At 41.6% G+C, this 22,226-nt stretch overlaps 1 protein-coding gene across 6 annotated transcripts in view; it reads right to left on the bottom strand.

The window, feature by feature from the left end:
• Positions 1–22,226, bottom strand: part of LOC138215037 (chromosomal protein D1) — a 34,683-nt gene that overhangs the window by 8,688 nt on the left and 3,769 nt on the right. For 3 of the 6 annotated variants that reach the window (XM_069176976.1, XM_069176978.1, XM_069176977.1), the window contains 2 exons: positions 19,141–19,185; positions 9,595–9,674 (listed from right to left, as the gene is read on the bottom strand). The gene's annotated coding sequence lies outside the window, so the exon portion shown is untranslated. The other 3 variants (XM_069176980.1, XM_069176979.1, XM_069176981.1) reach the window with 3 other exon arrangements.

Here is a 22,226-nt window from a genome sequence, read left to right as displayed (position 1 = left end):
CTGGCGCCGCACACAACACTGTCGTCTTATATTTCCTACAGGCCTTGTGATCTCACAGGATTATGTAATCACTCCCCCATGACAAAGATGTTCAGCCTCCAGGGAGTAACACTGATTTACTCTTCCCTAGTCAAAATAAATGTCACACAAGCCTGACACTGCAGATACCGCAAGAGGAAGAACATGAGGCAGGGTTTAAACAACTGCTCCACAGCTGAAAAACTCCACGACATGTAAGTCTGTCCAGATGACAGCTTCATCATCTGCCAGCAATCCAGAGCACGTCCTGGACGCCCAAAACCTGTCACTGGCCAGGTACACACACACACACACACACACACACACACACACACACACACACACATGCAGGAAAACATGCGACTCCACCAAGGAACACAGAACATGAAGCCTTCTGCTGTCTCTCTCCGTTTCCTCTTTGTTTCTGTGCTGTGAGATATTTCCCTCTGTCCCAGTTTTATGAGCTCCTCTGTTGCTCTCAAAAGCACGAGAGACAAAGAACGGAGGACGTGAACCAGAGGCAAGAGGAGGACAAAGTGAGATTTTCTCACGTAAAAAAAAAAGGCAACCTATATCAAATAGAATGAACGTGAAGGCGGACGAACATGAAGGAAGATGGCGGGCGGACGTGGTCAGTCGAATTGCTCGTCTCCGTTTGCTAGACGGCCCGCTTAAGTCGTTCTGAACTCACCATTTGCCTTTTGCCTGGTGTTCCTTACAAAAACACGCACACGCATTTGTACTCATGTCCATGTGCACATGCATACAACAAGTGCATGTATGCGGAGCAGGTACGCGCACACGCATGCAACACAACGCACTCTTACGATGAGTTATTGATCCATTTTCCCCCTGAGACAAACCCCCCCCCCCAAAAAAAACAACAATTAATCCAGTGGTTAAAAAAAAACAAAAAAAACAGCGCTTGATAAAAACCTATCCTGCCCAATCTTCGCAGTCTTCCTTTTCTCTGAGCACAGTATGCGGCGGCGAACAGAAAAGCTATTCCCCTCTCGCTACCCCTCCATCTCTCTCGCTCTCCTCTTTTTGTCTCTCCTCTTCTTCTATCCCTCTCTCAGGCGCTGTCCCTGGCTCTGTTTTGTGGCTGTTTCCCTCTGCCAAGTCACATCACTAATTCTCCAGGCGATTAGAGTCCGAACAGGCAATGTCTATGAGGCAGGTACACCACACACACACACACACACACACACACACACACACACACACACACACACACACACACACACACACACACACGCGCGCGCGCGCGCACGCACACACACGCACAGTAAAACACACACAGACAATTGCATTGATTCCATTATCTGGTGCTCTACCAACACCCCCACCCAACCACCAACAACCACAAACAGCGCTATGAGCCCCTCCTTTCATAAATCTGTCACCTACATACATCACACACAAACATTCTCGCGCGCACACACGCACGCACACACACACTTATGCAAGCATGCAGTATCTCCAGCTATCGCTCTTTCTTCTTCTCTTGCTTGAACACTCTCTATCACTCTGTCCCCGCCTCCTCCTGCTCCGTCTCAGCCCTTCCCCTCTTTTTCCTCCTTCCCTCCTCGTCTCTGCCCCTCTCTCCCTCACTCTCTAACCCCTCACATTTTTTTTCCAGGCGTGACGTCCTGTCTCGCCTTAAAAAAAAAAAAAAAAAGTCTACTTTCACATGATGCTGTGTGTGTGTGTGTGTGTGTGTGTGTGTGTGTGTGTGTGTGTGTGTGTGTGTGTATTACTCTGTTTGTGTGTGTGTTTGAACTTGCGGCTGCTCATACATCTGGAGGAGAGTCAACGTGTTCAGAGGGAGGGGCGTGTGTGTGTGTGTGTGTGTGCGTGTGCGTGCGTGTGTGTGTGTGTGTGTGTAGGAAGGGAGGGAGGGAACAACGGGGGGGGGGGGGGGGGGGGGCAGTGAAGGGAGCTCACAGAAGGAGGCTGTGGATTTTACCCAGCATGAGGATCAAAGCCACAGCAAGCCCAAAGGTGATTAACCTCCCAGAAGCTCTGACCACAACACTGCTGCTCTTCTTCCATATTTCATTATCGGTCTGAAATCTGTACAGTTCACGCATCAATCCACCAGCCTTTTGTTGCGCAAATCCCCAAATATCCACTATTATAGGGTGATACAATGAGAAAGCTGTCAATAAACTAAATCACAAAGCTGCGTGTTTGCATCCCTAACGGAGCATCTCCCAAAATTACATTCAACTTAAGCTGCGTGAGAATTTAAAATTTGTTGCAATCAATTTCGATAAAAAAAAAAAAAAATGTTGAATTTCATGTGGCTGTGAAGGCCTCAAATGTATATATACATATAAACGAATAAAGTAAGGAGAAAATAGAGCTGTGTTGAAAAATCAAATGATGATGAAATTTAAAAATAAATGACTGATATGTGTGTATTAAATGTAAAAACAAAATGCAGGATTCGGCCACATTTTCTAAAACAAGCGGGAGGCGAGCGGCTCTATCATGACAGATGAATTTCCTCTTGAGTTGGAACATGCCGGGGAGTCGTTTCTTTGTGTGCGTACAGAAAAGAGCAGTGCTCGGCAGAGATTGCTGATATGTGCTCTTTTTTTTCCCTTCCTCGCTGGAGCACTGCAACGCAATGCGGATACTGGGTGTCTGAGCCACTAGCCAGACACACTGGGGGACAGGGGGGGGGGGGGGGGGAGGAGGAGGAGGAGGCAGTAAGCAAGTTCACATACAGCCTTGTGCTTCAGGACACACTGATACTAATGTCTGCGCTCACTGTCATTATCTGCCATGACTACAGAGAACAGCGGGATCACGCTGATCGCTCGTTTTGGAGATTTTCTTTTGTGTCAACAGAATAAATACAAAACTGAAAACGGCTTCAATTCCAGCACGGCTCTCTCGGTTTTTAAGATGAAACAGAAAATAGATTTGTATTCTTCATATTTGTGTCGTTTTCAAATTTTATGAAATCAAATCCAATGTCGGATATACACTTTAAATGTTATATTTTGGATTAGAATAAAGGCGAATAGAATTTGCCTTCTCCCTGGTTTTAAGACTCTTCATCACACGTCGTCTGAGGAGCCATTCGGTGTTCCTGAGCACAGTGTGCTCAGAAAGCACAGCAACAAACCGCTATTGATAGCTGGCTCTATACCCCATTGGACTGCACCAAATACCAAATCAAAGAGCACTGCAGAGCAAGGTGGGTATATTGATGTCTGGATTAGCTGGACCTCGACGGCAAAACCTGATTAGTATTTCAGACGTATTCGATTTAAAGTTAGTGCTCAGACAGTTTTGTGGCTTGGTTCTAATTACTGGGTTGAAATTGAATTTGCTGAAGGAGAATTTAGAATTATTTTGGATCTGATAATGGATGTGATTTTGGTCGGTACATCTCTATTTGCCCTTCAGTGACACAGACGTCCACCAGGCACTGAGCAGGGGAGACCTTGAAAAAGTGTATAAATAAATATATAAATCAAACACAAAGAAAGAGGATATTCTGCTAAACCTGAATAAAATCAGATGTCTAATTTAACTGCAAAACGGAAAACGTTCTCTTCCTTTGTTACTTTGTCTTGTTTAATGTGAATTGTACAAATTTTGCCTGTGGTCCTAAAAAGCAGTCTGTTCATTTTCTAACTTCCTGTTCCTTTTCCTGTCAGTCTTCATACTTACCACATCAAGAGGCTTAAAGGCTCACGGCATTCATGTGACGTCTGGGTGACTCCGCAGGGAAAGCTAGAAGGTTGTACAGTTATCTCCAGGCTGTTTATTATGCGAAACCATACAACCAACTACCTCACACTGCAGAGCACCGGAGGAGGGTCAGTGCTGGAGCCTTTTCTTCTTCCATGCAGCGTCTCCTTGTCTTTTACAAGTCTGTCCTCTTCTGTCATCTGTCCTCTTCTGTCATCTGTCCCTCCTGCCTGTCCTATTTCATTCATGATCTCATGAATTCATCGCAAAGCTCTCTTTCAGGTCAACACTATCATTATGTTTTACTGTATATCTTCTGAGAATGTGTACTACATTATCTTCATCATCTTCATTTGATTTAACATGAAACAAAAACAACAATAAAACTTGCTGGAAAAAAATAAAGAAAAGAAAAGAAAAACGTGGTCAGTCGCTACGAGATCTAAAGTTTAATACTGTGAGAAGGTTGGAACTGATATGATGCAATCTGGGTATTTTTGAGGACTTGTCTCCCTCTTGTGGGTAGACACAGTACAGAGACACCCCCTCCCCCCACCAGAGGCCAAGGCAGACCTTCACTGTCTCTGAATACAAAGACAGGCACTTAACCTGCAGTTGCTTACTGTGGGCGTCTGCCTGACCTACTTCTGCAAAAGGAGCTGCTGGAATCTTCCATATCCTCAACGATTCGATTCAGCACTACTGAGCTCTATTGTGCTGTCTGTCAGAGGTTAAAGTCTGTAATAGTCCTCTTCTCCTGTTATTGTTTTACACAATCAATAGTTCGAGTCCAGTGCTGCCAGTCTCTGAACAAGGTTAACAGATTAGTTAAGCACTTCTTTGTTAACCTGCCTGTGTTATTACATTAATGTCGCATCAAACTTCTTTTCATCATCACTTATTTCTTTTGTGCATTTCTTTGGGCAATTTGACAGTAAAATGTCCAGCAGTGGAGAAAATATCCAGAATCCAAGTCGATGTCAAAATCTAAAACCCAAAGATATATTATTCACTTATGAGGCAAAAAAAAAAAAAAAGCAGCACATTTTCACATTGGAAAATGTTTGGCATAAATCCACTGATATTGTATAATTGATACTTATTTTGAACATAGTCCATCTATTTTGATGGTACGTATAAAGTCAAAATTTCATGAAATTCAAACTAAAATATACTTTTATTTACTGCTAGTGAATCTGTCTGAACTGCAGCTCTATAAATCTGTAACAAACTCCGACATAACATGGGGTCGGCTCCAACTCGCTTCTTTTTGAACAAGAGTTAAGCCTTTTCTGTTTTCTGGAGCCTTTGTTAAGTTATATTTGGGATTTTTTTTTTTTTGTATTCCCACTGCACTATGGCGCATTGTGATAATAAGCAGGGTTTGCAATTTTTTTTATTCACTCTAAACGTGTTCAAAACTGAGCACAATACATGAATGCCACATGAATTCAAGGACAAACGGACCGAATGTGTTCGTATTGTTATTGAATGTCATTCCTCTCTGAGTTGAGCGTTTGAAACAGCTACAAACATGTTTTCATGTCGTACAAATGTCAACAATTCACACTCGTGATCCGCCTGTGTGACATTCAATTAACGACAATCTTTTGTGAATTCTGACTTTTGTTGTTCCTTTTGCCTCCTTCCACTGGGACTATACATACAGTAGATACAAATATTCTTCGAAAAGCTACGTGTTCCTAAAAAGGCAAAACTGACCTTCTGGCGTAGATGACTGTTGAGTGTTACCTAATAGCTTTGCGGCAGTAGTGACCAACACTTCACTGGCCTTTGGTCTTTATATTAAGGGCACACCGTATCACAGATGTGGAGCAACTTAAAGAGTGAAGCGATGCTGCGGAGAGGCCCGTGATGATGCCGAGTGTCGCCTGAAGAAATGACCATGCCTCCTAACAACCACAGATAGACCGAATATGAGTGAATGCATGAATGAATGAAAGAATTAATAAACATGAAGGAGTTGAAACTTTGTATCTCCAGACTGTAAACACATCTAAATATCATATTTTCACTGGACTATGTTCGGTTAACGTTTTCTGGTTCATGTATTTACTTTCTCCTCATCAGAATCTCAGGATGGTGTCAGACTCGTCTGCACATCACATCAGGATAAGCTGACTTGAGCTGTTTAACAAGGTACATTCAGTGTAACGTAGAAATTGGTGCATTGTAGAACAGTTTTCAATGAAGTAAATAGGACCTAATGGGTGAGTAATTGGAAGACAATTTGGAGTAACAGCACTATCCAGTCAATCTCCCTCATTATACTCCATAAATAATGGGGCGCACCCACACATTCGACATCTAGCTGAGGTGATCTCCTGCAAAAGCAGCAAATTGGCTGTTGTTAGCAGTCAATGGCTGTGTTTTGACACTGCTCCTGTGTGCCTGAAGGACTCATTGATTACTTGATAGCTGCTGCACAGCTGAGTTGCCGGGCCTTCTACTCAGCTTGGTCAATGCACCAAAAATACAACCTTAGATATCGAAGTCTCAGATGGCCACAGCCTCGCTCACAGAGCTGGATTCAAACACACACTTATTCCTCAAAAGGTAACTCACTCTACCGCATATTAATATTTATTGCACAGCAAAGGTAAATGTGTGTAAGATGACGAATGGCAATTACATTATCAGGAATAAAAGCCATTTGTAAACTGTCTAAACTTATAATCACGCTGAAGATCCAACATTTAGCCATCACTAAAAGAAAAATGCTTTTCACAATGCACCACAAACTACGGCAGTGGCTGTTTTGAAAACACCATATGCTTAATAGAGACATTGATTGTTTTTTTGTTTTTTTACTGGCCAGCTTCCAAATCCAAACCTATTCACCTCGCCTCTCACCACTGTCCTCTGCCAGTCTGAAAGCCCTCCCTTCGCCTACCCTTCATGTCCTTTCTTTGGCTGTCCTCCGGCCTCCAGAAGTGCCTCTTATTTGTCCTTTATCACTTAACATTTCATGCCTCAAAATCTTTTACAACTTTTTTTTTTTTTTTTTCCAGACAACCTCTCTGTTCATACCAACTACCCCCCCCACACCCCACCCACTTCGTCCCCTTGATTCCGCTCCTCCCCTTTTTAAACCTCTCTCACCATCTCATTCACAGTCGGATCACGCATGCATGCGGCATGGTTGTGCCAATGCCAGCTCTTTGCCAATCTGCCTGGGCGTGTTTGTGTGCCAGTGTGGGAAGCCCCTGCACTGGGGGCCCGGGTGGCTTATGAGGCCGGATCCTGGCTGGTGTCGGGTCAGGTGAAGCTTTGTGAGAATTATAGTTCGCCCTCTTGAGAGAGCCAAAACAAAATTAATCATGTTGAACCAAAGTATAACGCTAGGTACATGGTGACAATTTGAATGTAACCGTAGAAAACAGGCTGCGCTACCATTATTATTACTGCACGACAATAATCCCCAAAATATTTGCCCAGTGACAATATTTAAACCCAAATCTGTCACAGCGTTTTATACCACATGAAGCATGTGGTTAAAGTCAACATTAACTACTCAGTATTAGCTCTTGTACTAATGTTTTATTCGCTTATGACAACATAGTATTGATAACCAAAGTTTTTGACAACATAACAATTTGGCCCAAAAGCAACACTGCTGAACTCACTGCCAAATTCCAAGATGGCCAAAAGATAAATAGCTTGTAATGCAACAGAAGTTAAAAAGTTTTGATGCTAAGCAGAACTAAATTTGCTATTTTTAACATCAGATGAAAATGCCTTAAATTTAGTGAAATTACTACTCTAATCTAATTTCCCCCAAAACCTACCTCATAATCAATTTAACTGACAGCTCCAGCACATAATTTAAAATAAATGTATTTAATACAAAATACTGTATAGTTGGATTCTAATTTATGGTATATGAATTTTTGACAGTTTCTCAGTAAAACGACAAAGAAAAGAATTCATTGTGGAATTCAAAATTTAAATTGTCAAAATCTGATATTTTGTTGCTTGTTCACCTAAAGTAAATTTAACATTCATGGCTATATTGTATGACATTTTAAACTTGTATTACTGACAATAGCAATCTCAAGAATTAAAGAATTGGTGTCATTTGAACAAGCATCAAAAATGTATTTTAAATACATGAAATGCGTCAACAACAGTGGACGGTCAAAGAGGAAAGGCATCAATAACCTAAAAAGTGAGTGATTTCCTAACTGGAGAGAGAAAGGCTCAGACGATTACTAAAATCAAGCCAACATCTGCCTCACAACAAGCCATTTCTGTCAATTAAAGAAACCACAATTATTAATGAAAACATTTCGTCCCTAAAGCTACAACAAAGATTTCTGGTGGCTCTCTACCAGTTGTCTTTGAGAAGTGACGCACAGAAACTACAGCACCACCCAAACAATGTAGGGGCAGAGAGGAGCGAAATCTGCCCAGTGATAGCAAATAAACTGGCAAGTGCCAGCTCAACAGGAATGCGGCCTCAGACAGCGGTTCTCAAACTCAGGTCCAAGGACCACGGCTGGCCCACTTCATGTAACACGGGGATACTTGCCTTTTGGGTCAATGTGATTGTTTCTTAATTAAAACACATCTAAAAAAAAAAAAAAAAATCCAATTAAATCAGTTAAATAAAACTAGGGTAGGTGACAAAAAAACAAACAAACAAACATGTGGATAGACAAGCAAATAGAGAAGTACTCTCCTCACCAGAAACTACATCATTACTCTTTCACAAAATTTGAAAGGAAAGCAGTAATTTAAAAACATGGGATGAAGGCTACATGCTTCTCTACTGTCCTCTTTTGAAAAAAAAAAAAAAAAAAAAACTCGATGTGACTGTGTGTGGTGAAGACTTGGACCTGAGACTCCAACTGATGCTACTGCACCTCTTCGGTAAGAATGCAGCTTGGTTCAGGGACAGGATTAGCATCTACTCACAAACCATAAATTATTTGCTCTCTCAAGATAAAATGAGAGTCTACAGTGCAATTTCTCCCTAACCCCCCTATTCGCTCTCCTCTTACCTTATTTACAAAGGCAGAAAATGTTACCATGGGAACACACTACCAGGCAACCTCAGTGGCTTGGCATGATGCCCAATGGTTGCTAGGGCACTGTTGTCAATGGCTATTGGGTTGTGTGGGCCAATGTGTGTGTGTGTGTGTGTGTGTGTGTGTGTCCATGTGTGTGCATGTCCTGTATGTATGTGCATGTTGTGTGTGAGTAGGAGAGGAGATTGTGTACAATGCACACAGCACATCTGAACATAAAAAATGTACACTAACAATTTTAATGTTCTCATTCCATAATGTGCGGCTTTTTTGTTCATCTCACATGTAATCATTTCAAATAAAGTGTGCGGTTTTAAATTGGTTTTCGCATTGCTGGTTTGACTCTGCGGGTGACAAATAATGCAACGCAGCTTTTGAGGGCTAATGTACATTTTCTTTTTTTTGTAAAATGCACATTTGTCAAATAGATTGAAGGAGAAATTAACCCAGCATGCAGTTATATGTGATGTGCCATATGACGAATAACATGAAATGAGGTCTGAATGTGTTAAATCAGTTGGGAAGAAGAATCTTTAGAGTGCTGGCAATATAACAATTTTGTTCCAGTACATACTGTTAATTAAAGCCTTGTGTGTTTTCAGATGAGAGTAAAAAAAAAAAAAAGGGACACCAGAGAGAGAGAGAGAGAGAGAGAGAGAGAGAGAGAGAGAGAGAGAGAAAAGAAGCTGAGAGACATGGAAATGTTGGTGTCTCTATGTTCCCTCTGTAGCTCTGATCTATCAATCTGTTTGCTCTCTCTTTCATTTGAATGTCTTCACTGGTATAAAGAAACAGATGTTGCCGAAGCATTTACCTCACAACCAGGATCGAGTTGGAGCTGCTTCCCATGGCTCTCTTCTCACTGGGGAGCATCTGTGGTTGACCATGGCATTCCTGAAATCAGCAGAGCATCATGCAGATTATTAGCATAGCACGGGATAGGAAGGGGGGACATAAATAAACAAATTGAGGCATGAAGTGGGGATATGCAAATAAATAAAATCAGTCATCCAGACACAACTTTATCTGGCCTTTTATCTAGGCCACAGAGTGATGTTTCAGCAAAGAAACGCCCCGGACTCAATCATTAAAGAGTACTGAGCTAATTAAATCATAATGGACCGATCCCTGTATTAGACATCACAAAGAAATGATCAGAAAGGTAAGCATTTAGGACACAGAAGAATCATCAAACACTGTGTGCCGGCTATGAAATGGATGAACAAAGTGGGAGATAATGGTGAGAATGAATACTGTGCCATCAACAAAGCGTGAATGAGAGAATGGTACAAAAATACATGTACAGCGGAGACGGTTAAAGACAATGGTGATGAATAATACATTAATAATGCTGGAAAATACAGTCCTACATTATAAATTAAACAGCAGCCAGCCGTACAAATGTAATAATTATGACACTGCCTCACAATGAAAGACAACAAGAGATGTGTGTCTTTTGTGTTGGTGTGCGCTCACTAATTCCCACGTGTGTATGGGTTTGTGTGTTCCTGTCCATGTGCACTTAGGGAGAGCTGAGGAAGAGTACTGCCTGTGGTACATCTTATCTAATATAAGGGAGAGGGAACACAGCCTCTCCCGCTTGCTTCTTCCAACCCCCCCCCCCCCCCCCCCCCCCCCCCCCCCCCCCCCCCCCCGCCGCCCTTTGAACTCAAGCCGCTGCATGAGATGCTGTCTGACTGAGCACAGCATGTCCTGAAAGGAGGTCAGAGGGCAGGACAAACAGTCTGGTGTCATGGCAACTTGATGCCACTGACCAAAAATTTGGAGGGGCTGCTGGGCCTGCAGAAAAGTTGGTCAACCTATCACTATTACTGAAGACTGAGACCCGCCATTTGGGTATTTGTTAAAAAAAAAATTAAAAAAAAAAAATCTGATGGAAAGATCAGACACAACCAGTATGAATTGATCCTAGTGACAAGCTAAAGCCTCATATATTATTCCTTCATGCATGCGTTAGAGCGCCACACTCCTTCCTGCATCCCGGTTAACATGGACTGTAGTTTGTTACCCTACTAGATCCCCTACTAGATCACCAATCAACTTTAGACCCCAATAAACACACTATTTACCCCTATAACAGGCAATGAGCAGTCACAGACAGGGTACAAAATATAAACTAGTGCAGTAAGCGTTGTTGTAAGACGTGTCATTCAATCACATAGGAAATCAGGGAAGTGGATATCAGGAAGAGTTTGTAGTTGTTGTGAACCAATCACACTAAAAGGTGGAGTGAAAAGCTGGTTGTCATAGAGGGAGGGAGGGGGGGAGGGGAGTGATGCAATATTGTTTAAATATGAGAATAATGGCATCTCTCTTGGAAGACATTCATAGTGTTACACTTGGATGTTCATGTGAAAAGAAACAAAAAATAGTTCTGCAACAAATGGAAAAAAAAAAGAGGACAATTTCTATGCTTTTTGTTTCTGGATATTTGGCCGATCGTGGTGTAGAAAAGGAGAGAAGGTTAAATTGTAATTTTTTTTTTATGTTGGAAAAGTGTGTTGAGGGAAGGTTTACGAAGCTATCTTGGCAGCTCAAGAAAAACAGAGAATAATACCAGCCACATTATTTATATAAACTCTGCATTCATGTTCATAAATCGTAGTTATTTCTGTGTATGTGTGATTGTTTATAGCTTTTGCTCCTGTTTTTTACTACAATAAATACCACTGTTACATTTTTCAGTGTTTGGTTGTGATGCAGTTTTGGGAGAGTTTTTTTAAAGAACAAAGTGCAGTTTTAACCTTGATTGGCTTAATTTGATCATTTCACTCCATGAATGTTTTTCAAAAAAATAAACAATTACTGCCACTGTCACCTTGGTTCATATACCTCTCTGCACAATTACCATCAAAATGAATTCCTTTCATTTGTCGTACTAATGATTCTAAGTACAATTCCTGAGAAATGAACTGCAGCTCTAATTACATCTGACTGCCGGTGGCAGCCCGAGACTGCTTGTGTTTTCATCTCACTCCTGAAGTGTTGGATCAATACAGAATCCAGGTTCCTTTGTATGTCATCAGCTTGCCCGATGCTCGAGCTGAGACCTCTCCGAACCATCGTGTTTTCAGCCTCTGAAATCTCTCAGATCGAGAGCGTGTGATTGCAGCCGTGTCTGTCTGCAGTGTTAGTGTGTGCATATTAACCTTCAGAGCCATTTACGTATAACAGATTTGTAAATGGGCCTTTTTAGCCTTTTGTACATGTGCGTGTGCTAGGCTTGTACGAGAAATGCATGTGCCATTATCTTCCGGCTTTTGTGTGCACGCTGTGTGTCCTTGTGTTTGCTCAATGCAGCAGAGGGTGGAGTGGCAGATCAATAGAAAACAAATGAATTCAGATCGATATTAAGCCGGGGAGTGAAGGAGAGAGAAGGAGAGATTGAAAGCGAGTGAGTGGGGGTGATGCACCACAGAGGAGGAGGAGGAAGAGGAGGAGGAGGAGGAGGAGGAGGGGTGTTGGTGGGTTGGAAGGGTGATGTGTTACCAGCAGCACAGAGACTAACTGTACACTTGGGAAAGACCACTCATTTCTTCAGCCAAAACCTCAGCGCTTTGAGGTCATTCACGGTTAAAATGGATGGTTAAGCGAGGTAGGGAGAGAACAGAAGGAGATACGGGAGCAGCCGCGCACTGGAGACGAATGCAGCATTCCTGCATCGCTGCTGGTGCCTTTAGTGGAGAGCAGTAGTGAAAAGACACTATAGAGTGTGACGCCTTCCTAATATCTCTATTGTCAATCTCATCAAGATCCTTCACTGGTTGAATGAAGAATATTTTCATTCTCTTTATTTTATTTTGCTGTTTTATTTTTTAGGGAAATCCCTTTAAAGGGTGTGGTGAAAACCTCAAAACCTGAATCGCTTTGTATTTGTTATTCTACATCCACTATTTCAACTGTTTTCCTTGCTCATGGTTTATGTAGATTCTGCTTTACTCTTATTACAACATATTATTTATAATGTTATGGCACTTTTTGTTTTGTTTTTTTGGTCAGAGCTCATCTGTTGGTAAATGAGTTTAGAGGGTCGTGGAGTAAAACAAACCTTGATCTCAGCTGTCACAGCAGCAACATCACGGCCGCTTTTGTCAAAGTGAACTTTGACCTTTTTACTTCTATGCTGTGTCTAAATAACACACCGCTTTCTCACCAAGCAGGATAAGATAAGAATTCTCAGGCTATAGCGAGGATTTAATTCTGACCTTTCAACTTAACCTCCCAATTGGAGTTTGACATTTGCAGCCAAAGCTAACATGTTCAGATTGGAGAAGAGCTTAAATCCTCACGTCTGGTTTCTCATTGTTTTACTGAAAGGTATGGAAAGATGCTTATCATTGAGCTGTTTCTGCTCTGAATGTTGTGTTTCAGTCTAGATTGGACTTAAAAAGAAATGATATTTGAGATTCACCCGCTCTGATAATGTATGTTCATACCTGTGGAAAACTATATTCTTGCCTGCCTGCACCTGTGAGGTACTTTGCAGAAAAATGATCCACCAGTCGACTACATTTGTCAAGACTGTGACGACGAAATCACCAGATATTTATCACATTTGCATTGTGGCAAAATACGTTGTATTATTTTGACGTAAGAAACACAAGTGAATGACTCCAGTTGTGTCGATATAATCCCCTTAGTTTGCACCTGTATTAGTCATTACATACCAAGTACTTTGTGGTATTTTATATTCAGGTTCACATTCTTTTACCACATTTATTATATATTAATTCATTATCTCTGCCACATTCATCAATAACAGGTATATTTATCGGTGAGATACATCACAGCAGTGATTTCAACCCATGCTGAAAAATAAATATTTGAGATTATTTTTCTTTGGAGCATCACCTTGAAATTGCAAACAGGATTGCTCGGTTTTGTGTATCAGCTCATCTCTCTGCTGTCAGATCAAAGCATCAAGAGCCATTTGGGAGTCGGAACTCAATGTGACTTTGAAGTGATAGTGGCGAAAACAAACACACGGGTGCTGAGTGCCTGTGAACGAGCACTCTCCACTTCCAGCTCAAGGTTCCTCGGCTCTCAAGATGGATTTCAATGATAAATGCCTCAATTAGCTTTGAGAGCAGTATTTATGATACCTTAGAGAAAATGCTGGAGGCTGGAAGGATATTGTTTAATTGTATAGGATACCTTTGGCGATATATTTACTAAATTCACAGTTTGACCTTGAAAAATTTAATGGCAGCAAGGAAATGAAATAATATCATGCAATGGACAGTTATTCTAAGTTAACTACCGTATGTATTTGGAGAGCGTCAGGTTAAATTTTCCAGCCATTTCCATTTCCCTCTGTAAATAATAATCTGATGAATGTTTTTCAAGATCCCAGTGTGCAACGTATAAGCTGTTATTTTTAATATTCAGGTGGAAGATTTAACTAAATTGATTCGTATGCATAAAAATGTATCGGGGAAGGCACAATTCGGTATATTCTTTTGTTGGAATTTTAAAACTTATATTTAAGTGCTGATCTATTTTGCATTAAAAACATTTCACTTTATTCACATTGTGACTCGGGCTGTGTGTTGGCAAGATTCGGACAAAACAGTTTAATATAGTGCGACATACTCCGATAATGTAAGGCGAACCTGTGCAATGCTATTATTTTAAATCTAATTTTTAGGAAAACTTTCATACTATAATGAGCACACCAGCATATATATAAAATCTAAGTGATAAAAACTTTACTACTAAAACTTTACTAAGAAAACCAGAAATTTGAATCAGTCGTCAAATCATTAAAATTAAGCATTTGTATAAAACTGTAACTGTGTATGGCTTTATAATCTGTATTTTGGGTGCAGCTATGACTGTGTCGGGCACTGTGACATTCCTCTCCCTGTATTTGCATCAATGTAAAGCTTTCTTCATCAGTCGGGTTGGAGATCAAACATATTTTGTCTTTTAGTGTCTCTGTGCTACATTAAATGCTACAACGGCTTCACATGAATCATCATAAATTACATATTTTGTAGCACTCAGGATGCAGCGGAGCCCAGCAGCGAGTTCTGAGTCAGTCTATCAGACTCACATGGAGAATAATGTCTGACGAGCAAGCTCAGCAGTCCTCGAACAGCATCACTGACGCTCATCGCACCCTTGTTGAACTGATCATTTTCACTTTTGGCAATTTCATACAGTGAGAGAGGTTGACAGACAGTGACCATGGACACGAACAAGATGAAGTGGGAGAGAAAGGAGAGCTGAAGATAGAAATATCCAAATATCCAATGTCCAAAAAGGGGCAACGGGGTGAGAGAAAGAGAGCGAGAGAGGAAGGGACCAACAATTATATTGATTTTTGTAATCAACTGTAGGTTATTTTTTTGTTATGGTTACCTTTTACCTTTATTTTGAAAGTCTACAGTTAAAGAAGAAACAAAGGCAGAAATAGATGGGTATGACATTCTACAGAGATCCCAATACTTAAACCATGGGTGTTGCAGCTATCGGTTGTGCACAACAGTGAAAAAAAAAGTCCATCGCATACTTTCCATTCACAGTAACATTTAATGGATTAAAAACTGCAAATCCTCATATCTGAGATGCTGAGGACAACAAACGTTTGACTTTTTTTCCTCTCGGAATGAACAAAAAAAATCAATTATTTATAATGGCCAATTCATTTTCCCACTGCATACCAATGTTTCCTGTATTTCTTTTCATGCAAAGAACCCTTTGTATTTTACCATAAGTGATAGAGGAAGGGAAACCGACAGAGAGAGCGAGAGAGACAGCGAGACAAACCTGGGGCAGTGATGTAGAACATCAACTTCAACCAGACAGTCTGATGCAAAAAAAAAAAAAAAAAAGCATGGAGAGGCAAACATTGCCATGTCTCTCAGCTTTTCTTGCTCTCTCTCCTCTTTAATCTGACACCCCCCCCCCCCACCCCCCCCCCACCCCCGTCTGCCTCTGTCTCTTTCTCTCTGTCCCCCTGAGCTCTGTTCTGTGTGTTCTCTCCCCACCTCTCTCCATCTCCCTGCCTCTAATGTGCTTTGGCGTGTGTTACCCACGGGTGCTTGAGCGCTGCTGCCGCCATCCTAAAGCCGGGTCAGGGGGGCAGCTAAAGCGGCGCGATGCTGTCTGTGACATCATCAGTCACTGCTATTACTCACGTCTCACCTCCCCTCACTGTCTGAAACTGCCGGGGCTTTAGGTGCTCGGCGGTGAACCCGAAGAACACGCACAGATTTACACCCGTGTTGTCGGAGATGAGTGAAATCTGAATCCAATTTGGAGATTTCTGTTACTTAAAATAGTGACTAGGATTTCACAAGTCGTCACTGAAATCACTGCCATGTCATCAGGTGAGTATGTTCCATGTAATTAAACTCTTCACTTAATAATTCAGAATGCTAGTTTTAACCAGCACGGTCAACAAGATGGACAGTAAAGGCAATAATTTGGCATGACAGAATATTTACTATGATAAGATGTCTATCACAATAAAGCATGGCAAATTGCTTTTATATGTACTGTAGATGCATTAGGGCCGCAACTAACAATTATTTTCATAATCGATTTATTTGTTGATGGGTTGTTGTTGTTTTTGTTTTAGTAGAATGGTTCAGTTAATGCTTAAAATAAAAAAAATTAAAAATCCCCAATGCATGTTTACAAAGCCCAAACCAACAGGCATAAACTGAAATTACAAAGAAAAAAAACTCAAAATAATTAAAACTATAATTAAAACACGTTTTTCTTCAAATTAATTAATTGCATGATCATTAATAATGAATAAACAGGTTTTTCCCTACCTGTATAACACTTAGGTGCAGAACCCAATAGTCATTTAACAACATCTAAGCAACTGTAGCTTCACGACAAGCTTTGTTTTACCAGGGTTTGGTAATTATCACTTTTATAGTAGCATTTCTAAACAAATGCCCGCCACCCCTCACTGCTACCACAGGACCTCCAGAAACTGAGGGTAAACCCAGATAGATATCAAAATCATAAAAATATGCTTCAATACAAGCTATCAGTTCTTCGCAATAAGTGTCCAAAATGCATAGTAGATTTTTTTTAATGGAATTAAACCCTTCACTTAATAATTTATTTAATGGACTATACGAAGGGCATGGCAGAACTGCCAACAGAATACTATAGATAGTAAAAGATAGTTGTGTGATTGTTATGGTCGATCACAGAAAAGTATGTGAAAACAACTTATAAGTCTGCTTCTAAAATTTCTCACCTTCATAATTATTTGGTAGTCTAGCAAACGTACAGTAATTTGTAACCGAGGTAACGAGAAACCATAAGTTAAAAAAGTGAGACCACAAGTGATCTTCACATGCGTTTGGCTATAGTGTACAGAAGAACATGAGAATCTCCAGATGTGGCTTTCACTATGCTCTGCATGAGGTATAAATCTGTGCACATCTGTGCAAGAGCAAGAAACGTGCTTCCATTCAGTGAGCATGTGTGCGAGGATCAGACTGTGTCAAATCGCCACATCATCCATCAGCAGAAACAGCGCTGTACCTGGGGGTCTGTCTGTCACCCCTGCTGTCAGCCAATGAAGAGGTGAGGCTCTGCAAACTCCTCCACTCAGGGATACAGATAGCTGGTATGAAAGCCCTCAGCCCGAGTATGTGTGTGGGAACGCACCACATAAATCATACACGACCAGCACCACCAGGCACCATATGCATGTTACTGTGCTGCATTAATAACAAGCAGGCCAGTATTGCCGAGCATACAGAGAATGTAAATGTCTTTTTTTTTTTTAGTCTCCCTCCTCTTCACTCTTGACATGTCCTCTTGAAAGCACCTGCAGCACTGAACTCAATGTGCCACAGAAAAAAGTGAGGAAAAAAATAAAACGGTGACGCGCTGGAGAATAGATAAACGAGGCGACAATGACAGAATAATGACATTTGGAGTATAAATACCTAAAGGCACGAAGAAAAACAAAAGCAAAAAGTGCATGGGGACAAATAAAAGACAGAATATAGAGTGAGAACAACAAAGGCAAAGTAGGACAGCAAAATAGATGGTGTGACTGAAAGACAGATAGATTAACTAGAAGAGACACGGAGAGACAGACAAAGAGCAAGCACGAAGAACAAAGGATGAAATGATGAAATGCAAAAGAACGGAGGAGAAGAGAGGGAGAGACTTCGAGGCAAATGGAGACAAAAGAGGGGAGAGAGAAGGACGGGCAGGCGGTTAAGCGGTGTGCATGCTAAAATAGGTAGCAGACTCTTGTCAGTGCAGTGACCTAGTCGCGAAGGACTGAGGAATTCTCCCTGTTGACCAGGACACATTCCTTCGAGCCTCAGAGCCTCAGAGCCTCAGACGTTAACCCATGCCACACCACCGTACTGTACCGCAGTGGCTTACATGGCTTCTGTGTCGCCGACCCATGAAAAAATGTCACTTAAACTGACAGTTTGCAGGTTTTTTTTGGGGTGGGGGGCATTTTGAGCGGGTGTCGCGAATGAATCCGAAAATCGAACAAATGACCTGCAGCGTATTTACCGCGCACTTTATGACAGGAGGAGCGGAGTGCTACAAATCTCTGAGCAAACACCTTCAACGAGATTTGAAATATCAGGTAAAGCGCACAGGCCGACCGGGCTCCGAGTCAACAGCCCCAGCTGCCTGCGGAGAATAGTGTGCATGTGTGTGCACGGGGCCCTGCAAAAACATTGTGAAAATATCAGGCCAAGAAGGGCTCTATTGTGTCATGCAGGCAGAATGTAGCTCTTATTCTGGTGCTGCTGGTCTGGGGGGCATGGGGTGACATCAGCACAAAGACAGAAATGTAATGTGAGGCATCTCCAAAGCTAGCTGCAAGGCCACACCACAGGCCCGTCTTTATACCCGGAGTCTCTCACTTTTCAACGACATCTGATAATTGCTACGTGACCAACTGATGACCCTTCCACTTGTTGCTTACTAAGATAAGTCACGGGCGACACAATGACACCAAATGGGACCGAACAGGCGTGCTATTTTAATGAAAGTTGGTCTGCTTGCTGCTTTCACGCAGGCCCCAACGGTTAGCACATGTCTGCGATGTTAATCACGACAGAATGACTCAGGACAGAGTAATTCAATTATTCTGAAGGTGCATTGACGTTTTCGATCGGGCCACAGACTAAAATGGCTGACCAAGTGTTCCTGACTGCTGAATGCCATTAAGCAAAACGCAGTTCAGTGAATCACTTCATTTTACACAAAACCTATACAGACTATAAACTAGACTTTAAATTATCTACAGAAACTACAGAATCTGTTTCTTATTTTATATGTTAAAAAAAGAAAAGGAAAAAAAAAAGGGGACAGAAAAATATATCCTTACCTTATAAAATTCATGTCCTGAAGTTGTGGTTATCTCAGGCTCAATCTGAAAAACAGACAAACATACAGTAAGCTATATCATTGAGTTAGTATTACTCTCAACAATTATATAACGGTATGTTAAAGGTAGTTTGTATAACTGTAAATAATTATTGGATGATTCATGAACTGATTTTAGAGTGTCTTTAAAAGTAACCTTTTAATTCCAATTAAAAATCATTAGAAAATAGTGAATATATATAATATTAACATCCAGAGTGTATACAAATAATATAATTATTTTTTGGATCAGGATCTCCTGTTTTTTCAAGATTGTTCTAACCCTCCATTAAGGACGCTTTCTGTTTCCTGCAGGCGTATTTCACACCAGGCCTGTTGTTGTTGCTGTTGTACGAGCACTATTCACTTTGTCACTTTGCAGCAAGAAAAAAAGCGAAAAAAAAGGGAGAGAGACACAAATTCAAACCTGCTACACACAATGGCAGCTTGCATGGGAATTCCTGAGGTCTGTTCGATCCATTAATGTATGCTGCGGTTGAATGTCATCAATTATGGATGAGAAACACGCACGATTCACAGAGAGCTGGTATAGAATCATGGGACTGACAGAGAGGCTCCAGTATCCTGGATATTTGTAACATATTGTGCCAAAAGACATAAGCTAGGTTTGTGTAGCCCAATCTTTTAACACATTTAAAGCAAAGCAGGAAGAGATAGTTTTCAACCGGGTTAATTCAGGATATGTGCATAAAATGTGTACGAATAAGGCCACCAGCCTGCAGGCAACTATAAGTGGGGCGATCCTGTTTCCTCAGCCTTTAGGTGTCATGTATGGATACTGTGGTATCTTTATGCTGTTGGGGTGTCTTCCCCTTTAAGTCGCAGGTATTCCAGAGGGTGTTGACCCTGCCAGTGAGTTCATACCATAAGCAGACTCATATAGCTTCTCCTCCAGAGCCCCTGATCACGAGCCTGCTGAGCTGCCGCCTCAGTTATGTAAGATTATATAACACCGGGTCTGTCTGAGTAATATTTCATAACCTGGGGGTCCCGACACACTGGAATTACCACCAAATCCCCCTTCGGGAGTGAAATCAAAGGTGCTGGGCAGGTTTGTCAATGTAAAAGTCAAATTTAAAAACAAATAGCAGGAAAGTTGAGGGCTCTAGTGAGATTTATCTCTTCTAACCTTTTCTGTGATTTTGCTGACAAGAGCAGATGTTTGGTTTCAGCAAAAATTTTTACATCAAAGACTCTTTCTTTCATTTTCTTGAGAACTCTACTAGAGGTCAAGGAAAGGTTGACCCCGGGACGCAACTAAACAAAAGCGTCCTCCCCCCTTGGCTTATGACAGAATGCAGGGATGCAGTCTGCCCGTAAATGTCATATCATTGTGTATTAATCAAATCATTGCATATGAGTAGATTCGGCGCACATTTAGACTCTGCCGATTATGACTGAACTAGGCCAGTAACTGTTATCTAACGGTCTCGGCTACACAGTTAGCATAACTTTTAACCTATCGACGGTCGCCCGGACTGTCTTTAGTCAAAACCTATTGGACAACTATGTCCTCACATAACTTCAGTAACCCTGCTTGATTCACAAAAGATGCTAAACAAAGATTGTACTACCAGAAACTAGCATAAACAATTAAAGGTCTTTCTGAGATGATCTTTTATAGAATCGCATTAGTCGAGACCACTGAGGAACACACGCATGTGCGCGCTGCTCTCCGAACGATACCAGTGAACACTCTTGGATTTAGATAACAAACTGTGGCAAGTGATACAGACAATGTGTGCAGAGATAACAGAGGGCTACCTAAAGAAAAAAACAAAAACAAAACACAGAGCAGGTAGATGTGTAACAGAGGAGATGAAAAAAAAAAAAAAGAGCAAGGAAAGAGATGCCTGGAGATGTCTGAGGCTGATACGGCCGGCGAAAAAGGAATCGCCTGTTCGATACTGGTTACGGCGGATAGAGTGCAAATGGACGATAGCGGACTTGTCCTATGGATCGTATGCGTCCTGTCTCCTGCTCAGCGTTGTGCTGAACGAACTTACCGTATAATAATGCTAATTTCATGTAATCCGCTGGTGTCAGCACCTTTACATCGCAGATGTGCAGTAAAGTGCCATAAAGCTTCCGTCTCTACATGAACTTAACCACTTCAAACAAAAGGAATCTCCACCGGGTTACAGAAATGAAAAAAAAAAAACTTGTCTTCGGTTTGTTACTAAAGCTGACGCCCCGCAATAAATCCACCCGTACCTTTTGTTGATACCGAACCGCATCTTCGACTCTGGGTTTTGCCTTTACAGGCACACCAACGATATAGATTGGGGATACCCGGATGAAAGGATGGAAGACGGGATACAAAAAGGGGGGAGAAGTATGGGAGGAGTGAAAAAAAAAAAAACTAAAGAGACGGGAAAAAAAAAGAAGACACCCTGCGGTGCTTAAAGTATCTTCACCTCCTCGTTACGCCTCATTTCAACACCTTGTCTTTCATTTCGGAGCGTGTTACACCCAAAAAAAAAAACAAGCCACAATCACTCCCTGAATATTAAACGTGAAATGTGATTGAGCAAAGCCACGCATGCGCGAGCAGGACCGACCGTCCGCCGCTGCCCCGCTCCCTTAACTCTAAATCACACCCCAACATATTAACACACACACATGCCTTACACAGACAGATAGGACGTACAAATGCACATACCCTGCCTCCCTTCATGTGCTGGCCCTCCCATGCATGGGCCCCCCCCCACCCCACCCCCCCTAAAACTGGATGCACTCAGTGATCCCTTCCCAAAGCCCTCATCTAAATGTGAGCAGAGGTAATCCTTGAAGGAGAGTCAAAGAGAACAGCGATAACCCGGGCGATAAAGAGGGGTTGAAGGAGGAAAGAGAGAGAGAGATACAGTGAAAGAGGGCGAGAGGTGGAGCGCGAGATGGGATAGGCGAACAGGATGAGGGGATTAGCAACCGAGGGAACACATTTTTCAAACAAGAAAAAAGGAAAGGGGAGAGTTGAAAAATGAAGTGAAGGTGGGGGAGAGAAGAGTGAACTAAAAAGAGGAAAGA

The sequence above is a fragment of the Embiotoca jacksoni genome, unplaced genomic scaffold (genome assembly GCF_022577435.1).
Source record: "Embiotoca jacksoni isolate LCO1_2020_lvr unplaced genomic scaffold, fEmbJac1.0.p SCAF_7, whole genome shotgun sequence".
Lineage (NCBI taxonomy): Eukaryota > Metazoa > Chordata > Actinopteri > Embiotocidae > Embiotoca > Embiotoca jacksoni.
Note: the sequence above shows the minus strand (reverse complement) of the source record. Positions and strands in the feature narration are given on the sequence as shown.